The sequence below is a fragment of the Mastomys coucha genome, unplaced genomic scaffold, assembly GCF_008632895.1.
Source record: "Mastomys coucha isolate ucsf_1 unplaced genomic scaffold, UCSF_Mcou_1 pScaffold20, whole genome shotgun sequence".
NCBI classification, from domain to species: Eukaryota; Metazoa; Chordata; class Mammalia; order Rodentia; family Muridae; genus Mastomys; species Mastomys coucha.
In genome coordinates this window covers 137151179-137157080 of record NW_022196903.1, presented here as the reverse complement: position 1 = coordinate 137157080, position 5902 = coordinate 137151179, and the positions used below count along the sequence as shown (strand labels likewise).

Here is a 5902-nt window from a genome sequence, read left to right as displayed (position 1 = left end):
ATGAAATTTTGGAAAATAAGCTATTTAATTTAAAAAAAAAAAGAATGCTACCAGGACTTCACTCATATAAAGCAAGTACTTTCCCATCTGAGCCACATTATATCCCCAGCCCTCTATCATGAATGTTCTGTGGCGTTTAATTCATGTTTTTAGCTGCCTGACATGAGCTCTAGGAACCAAACTCAGTTCCTCTGTAAAAGAACGAGCTCCTTCCAACTGAGTCATCATCCATTCCCAATCAGCTTTAAAAAGATAAAAATAAATTTACCTTTGTGTTGTTGACATCCCTATGTGTGCCATATGCGTGTATGGATACATCTGAGGTAGGAGGAGAGGTACAGACAGGCCTGGAACTTCCTATGTAACTGAGCATGACCTTGAACTCCTGACCTCCTGGCTCTGCCTCTGAAGCACAGGTGAACGCCAAGCCAGCAAGGGCTTGTCCTGTCCTGGTCTCCTGTTGGTGAGGAGGTAAAGTCGCCTCACTTCCTGCTATTGGTTCTGTTACTGGGTATGGGGATTTGGCTTGTCCTTCATTTCTTTCAAGATCCAGTAAATATGAGCAGAGCTTGCTACCCAGAATCCTTTCGCAATAATTTATGATTCGGACATACTGCCCTTCCTGTTTCCTGAAGTTTCTGTTTTCTGTGGTTAACAGACCTGCTAAGTGTTTTAAAATGCCGTAAGTTACAACAGGGGGCTGGAGAGACGGCTCAGTGGGTAAGAGCACTGACTGCTCTTCCAGAGGTCCTGAGTTTCAATTCCCAGCAACCACATGGTGGCTCACAACAGTCTGCAATGGGATCTGTTACCCTCTTCTGGTGTGTCTGAAGAGAGCAATGGTGTACTCATATACATAAAATAAATAAAAAAATCTTTAAAAAAAAACAAAAGTTACAGCATAACCTGAAATAAACTGAATAACAAAACAAACAGCAAATATACTCCTTAAAACACCAAGTAACCGGACTGACGAGACGGCTCAGCAGCCAGTCACCTGACTGCTCTTCTGAAGGTCCTAAGTTCAAATCCCAGCAACCACATGGTGGCTCACAACCACCCATAATGAGATCTAATGCCCTCTTCTGATGCGTCTGAAGTCAACTACAATGTACTTATGTACAATAATAAATAAATCTCTTTTTTTATTGTTGTTGTTTTTTGTTTTGTTTTGTTTTTTCGAGACAGGGTTTCTCTGTGTAGCCCTGGCTGTCCTGGAACTCACTCTGTAGACCAGGCTGGCCTCAAACTCAGAAATCTACCTGCTTCTGCCTCTCAAGTGCTGGGATTAAAGGCATGTGCCACCACTACCCGGCATAAATAAATCTTTAAGAAAAATAAATAAATAAACCACCAACTAATTTGCTTCCTATCAGCTTCTTTTTTTGGTTTTTAGCCTCCTTTTCAAAAAAACAGTAAATCAATTTATCACAATGCAAACCAGACTGTCACACAATATACTCAAAAGAGTCGATGTCTGGTTTCTAACTGTAAATATTATATCTACATAGTGAGTATATGACACTAGTATCTTCCTATGTATTCTAAATGAGTAGATTTAACTGAGAATACAAGTAACACCATTTTAATCAAATGTGATTATAAATGCTAAAATCAACCTTAACTGACTAAAATCTGCAGTGAGCCCCATGTATCTCTGGGTCACATATCCATGGATCCAACCAAGCAAAACCAAATGATTGAGGAAAAAAATATACCTCACAAAGTTACACTTTGTTACACTGAGTGCTACATTAATTTCTATACAGATAATGCTATATGGAATTACATGAAGTAGCCTAGCCTTCCGAATCCTCCTTCCCTGCCCCTCCCGTCTGCCCAGTGTCACTGTCACAGAGTGTGTGCTCCACCTATCCACCCTGAACGGCTCATCCATACTGAAGAGTAGGCCCTAATCCTCTGCAGAGCATTTCCACTGCATATGGGGCTAAGTACCGCAGAGACAACCAGTGACGGAACACACACGTGCTCCAGACAAGGGGCACATCACACACGGCCTCAACTGAGCTCCCACGCATCTGCAATCAGTGGAGAAAGGGAACCTCAGAAGCAGTCATTCAAGTACAGGAAGGAACAACTATGTGACATTCTACTCTTTCCACTTGAGGTTACTCAGAAAGATTATAGTTCTTTAATAAAATGAAACTCTCTAGCAGGCCAAGTATTATGTAATTATAAGCACCAAAAGAGCAACAGAACAGCCTACGTTCATGAAGTCTAGCAATCTCGCCAAACAGTGCTGGCGTGAGCCTTTAATCCCAGCACTTAGGAGGCAGAGGCAGGTAGATTTCTGAGTTACAAATTTTTATACAGTAACTCATTAAAATTTAAATAAGTTAAATCTAATAATATCCTCTGTGAAGTTTTATTTTTAATTAAAAGCCAAGAACAGGCGTAGCTGGGCACCCTGGTATAGTCCTACACCTGGGTGGTCAGGGCTAGGGCTCGAGAACTGCTGAGCATTGAAGACAGCCTAGGCAGCTCTGAAGACTATCCACCCCATACCCAAAAGAGAGTTAAACGAGAGAGAAGAAAAAAATGAAAGTGGTCTTTGTTGTCCCCATGCACTAAGCATGAAAGTCTTACATGGGATTTCCCAGTTAAAAATTAAGGCAACCAGGCAGGAGGTAGTGGTGCATGCCTTTGATCCTGGCATTCCTGAGGCAAAGGCAGGGGATCTCTGAGTTCCAGGCTAGCATATCTAGGGCTACACAGAGAAACCCTGTCAAACCCTTGTCATTCCTTGAAAAAGGAATGAAGGGAGGGAGGAAGGGAGGGAGGGGAGGGGAGGAAGGGGAGGGAAAAGAGAAAGAAGGAAGAAAAGAAAGAGGGAAGAACCAAAGGAACAAATAAAGCATGCATGTGTGAGAAAGTTGTCCTTGGGGGGGGAGGGCTCCCAAGGGGCTGGTAACATCATTTTGAGCTCTGTCCCTAATGGCCTGTCTTTGCAGCCTTGTCTCTAGTTGAACGTGCCACCTGAAGGTGATGGAACCTTTCTGGAGGTAGCACCTAGGACCCAGACCTCTTCATGCACCACTCTGCTTCCCTGCCACTGTGAGGGGAGCAGCTCTGGGCTGACCTGCTGTGTGATCCCAGCTACCTCTGCCACTGTGAGGGGAGCAGCTCTGGGCTGATGCACCGTGTGATCCCAGCTGCCTCCGCTCTTCTCACCACGGCAGCCCCCCACCTCCACCCAAATAAACAGAACCAAATGACCACAGAGTCTAACTCTTCAAACCTTAAGTGAAACTAAACCTTTCCTGTTTTAAATTAAGTTTGTCAAGAACTTTGTTAAAGACATAAAAACCTGGCTCAATGGTCAGGAAGCATTCTGAGGTATTGGACAGGTCCAAGAGCAGAGTTCACCTAGTTATAATAGCACCGACTGTCCTAAACAAGAGAAGAGATTAGTGCCTAGCCAGATTTACATGCAGCTTCCACACACTTCAGAAAACACTGTCGAATATGCCAGCATCAGCAATTCCTAAGAGCCGAAGTCCTGAGATGGGACCTTGTTATTTTTGAGCCCCCCAAGCCTCAAATTCCTAGTCTAAAGTAATACGCCTCCGCCTCCCTCAGCCTTCTGCATGGCTGGGATCACATGGCATGGCACTACATCTAGTTTGGTGTGAATTTAAATTTTTTTGTAAATTAGGGGAGGGGTCCACATGTACGGGTCATGTGCCTGCCATGAAAGTGTAGGCCAGAAGGTAACAACAGGAATACCTTCTTTGATGACTGTTTGTTTTTGAGATTGTCTTCTACTAAATCTCAAGTTCCCTACTTCTGCTCAGCTGGCCAAGGAGCCCCCGAGGATCTAACTGTCTCTACCTTTCGTCCCCCATGAGTGGGGTTACAGGTAAGTGCAGCATCCTGGACTTTAGTGGTTCTGGAAATGCGAACTCTGGTCCTTGGGCCATGCAGCCGCACTTTAACCAATGAGTCTCCTTCCAGCTTCTTTACTGGGAACAAAAAACTCTTGCATAGCCAAGGTTAGCCTCCTGCCTTCCACTTCCCAAGCAGAACTACACATACATACCACACTCAGCTGAAACTTAGAGAGCATGCTTCCAAAAGCACAGCGGCGGCGCCAGCTTCTCTGTGACAACTGGCCACAGTAGTGCTAACAGCTTCTTAGTACCTACGCTGTCACAACTGCAAAGCTTGGCTACCATGCAAGAAAACCTAAGAAAAACATTACACAAGTTATTGCACCTTAACACTGTTCTAAACTTTCTACACATACAAGTTGAGCATCCTTAGAAAAAAGACACAGTAAATTTCACAGCTGACTGTGAACACCTTGAAAACCCTGTACACAACTGCACTCAGGCTCTGCTGTAGGTACATAGCCCAGCACACATGGATTCTGTGTTTAAACTTGGCCTCAAAGCAAAGACAGCACGTTATGAATGTGCAAATACTCCACAGCCAAAAATACCTAGAGTAGCATTTCCTGCCTGAAGCACTTTAGATGGCAGAAATTCAGCCGGTGTTTCTGCACTGATAAACTTAACCCTTATAATATGGAGTTAGGTAATATTATTCCTATTTTTTAAATGAAGAAAACAAGGCAGCAAGTTCCCATACCTCAGTGAAGGTGAGTTGGCAAGATGGCTTTAACAGTATACTCTGAATGAAAGCCACAGAAGTCTAATTTATCATTTCAACATGGCTCCTCACTCCACCATATCCTGCCAGTATCAGCAAAGTAGAAACCATCAACTCCCTAGGTCCAGTTCCAACTATTATGTCTAGAAAGCCCAAGTGTCCTGAATGTAAACTCCTGACTGTGTGTCGGCCACTGCCAGGGTGAGGAGCGGAAGACACCTCAACAGCCCTGGTGCAGAGTAAAGGAGGTGAGGGATCTGCACGGGGACGAGGACATAGCAGGACGAAGGTGTGCAGCCGGAGCTGTGTCTACCGCAGGAACTGCACTCACAGGCACTTAAACTACCCTGGTCTACTTAGCCGGGTCCACCCCAGCCAGGACTGCATTATGAGACCCTGTCTCAAAAACAAACACATAGACAAAAGACCATGGTAGCACACACTTGCACCCAGCACTCAAAGATAAAGGCAGGAGGATCCCAAGTTCCAGATCATCCTCAGCTACAGTAAGTGTGAGGTCAGCCTGAGCTCCATGAGATCCTTCCTCATTAGAAAGACAAAATTTGTACATCGTGTTTAACAGAAATTCAGCACAGGCAAATGATATGACATATCTCATTTCTAATTAGTTTTCACTCAAAAAATGTTAAAGTACAGCCCAGGACTCCTCTCAGGAAGGTTCCATGGTAAAGCTCTTCCATGAGACATTATCTCCCACGGCCACTCTTGTTCTTTCGAGTGAACCATGTCTGCTAATGTCACCACACCAACCATTAAAACAAGAAGTCCACTTGACAGTCTTTTATATTCTAAAATGTTTCAACTTCTAACATAGGAGATGTTGGTAAACGTGGATCAAATACTAAAGTCTGCTGGTATTCACGTTCCTTCTTAGAAGGTACACAGGGTCTCGTGTAGCCCAGGCTGGCATCCAACTCTCTAGGTAGCTGATGACCTTGAACAGATCTGCTGGGACTGCAGGTGTGAACTATTATACTCAGCTGTTAAAAAGTATCTAAGAAGCCAGCTAAATGGTACAGCAGGTCAACTGCTTGCTCTGCAACTCTGATGGCCTGAATTTGATTCCAGAAATCCATGGGGAAGAAGAAAACCCACACAGGCAAGTTTTCCAATAACCACCAAAAATGTGCTGCGGCAAAAACATCCAGACTCATACATCTCTCTCTATCCAGTCTCATTCATGTTCCCCCCTCTCCACACACCCTCCCCTCTCCACACCCCTCCACACACCCCCCCTCTCTACACACCC

The 5902-nt window shown here is 44.4% G+C and overlaps 1 protein-coding gene across 2 annotated transcripts in view; it reads right to left on the bottom strand.

The window, feature by feature from the left end:
* The window catches only part of Etnk1 (ethanolamine kinase 1), a 45767-nt gene that overhangs the window by 23972 nt on the left and 15893 nt on the right, over positions 1 to 5902 (bottom strand). The window lies entirely within an intron of this gene.